Below are 1,285 nucleotides of genomic sequence, written 5' to 3'. Positions count from 1 at the left end.
TCACCATCAGGCTTTCTGAGTTCCTCTTCTTGCTGGTGGCCTCTGGGATCCTGCCAGCGCCGGGCGTGGGCGGCTCACTCCCTTCCCGCTGCCATGTTTAAACCTAGGTCTTTAAAGCAGGGTTTCATTATTAAGAGACATACAGGAAGAGAGGAAGTAGCATAGACAGGGATGGTAACTTGCTGTCTGGCCTGACCAAACTCTGGAAAACCCGACCTGGTAGGTTATACGAATAGGAATAACTCTGACAGATATTGTTTATAACTTGATATAGTTTACATCTTTTAGCTCTGTTGCCCACTGAGTAAAATTTAATATGAAGAAGAAAATTCTTATTAGCGTGGATGGTTTTCCTCTCATTTTCCCCTTTTGTAAGCCCCAGTTACCATGGCCCATATAATAGTTACCAGTTAGAAGTTTTCATCAATAATCAAGATTGTTGAGATGTTAACTTTGTTCTTTTTTTTTTTNGTTTGCACATTTTCAACAATTGTATGACAGAGTAGCCCTTAATAAGAACAGCAGTTAATAAATTTATATTGTTCTACATTTCCATCATCAAGCCAGAAATTACTGTTTCTTTAAGCTGTTCCAGGTTTTTTTTTGTAACACTGTGCTCTAACCGAGTGAGCTAACCAGCCAGCCCATGTTCAGGGTTTTTTTTAATCCTCCTTAGAGAAGAATATAGATAGATAAGAAGGAGGTAGTATGTATTTATATATATTCATACTCATTTAAACTGATGAAATTTTAATTGCTAAAACCCAGGGTGTTCTTTGGGATAGATTATTTAATAAATAAATAAATAAAAACAGTAGCCGATGTGTATTGAGTACTAATTATGAGCCAGGCACTGTTTGGAGCACTTTATGTATATTAAAGAACTCATTTATTCCTCACCCCAACCTTGTGAGGTAGATATTATTATTATTCCCACTGTACAAATGAGGAAATAGGACACAGAGATTAAGTAACTTGCCTGGGGTCACAAAGCCAGTTAATGGTGGAACCAAGACTCGAACACAGATCAGCTGGCTCTGAGCTGTTAGGCCACACTATGAAAATAGTGTTGCTACTTGTAAAGTCCCTATTTGCTTTAGCCATTTTCTGTTAAGAGCCCTTACTCAGAGTGAACCAGATTTCGCATATGGTTCTTAGCACTGTAATGCCAGTAAAGTATTTAAAGAACTCAAAGAAATTAATACATTCAAAGTGATGGTATACTTAGAATGGTATGTAATGTTATGAAATAATTCCGTAAGTCCCTCATTTTTTCCATGGCTGC

Source organism: Galeopterus variegatus, unplaced genomic scaffold (genome assembly GCF_000696425.1).
Source record: "Galeopterus variegatus unplaced genomic scaffold, G_variegatus-3.0.2 Scaffold6360, whole genome shotgun sequence".
Taxonomy (NCBI): Eukaryota; Metazoa; Chordata; class Mammalia; order Dermoptera; family Cynocephalidae; genus Galeopterus; species Galeopterus variegatus.
The sequence above is the reverse complement of the archived record's forward strand: the minus strand, read 5'-3'. Positions refer to the sequence as shown.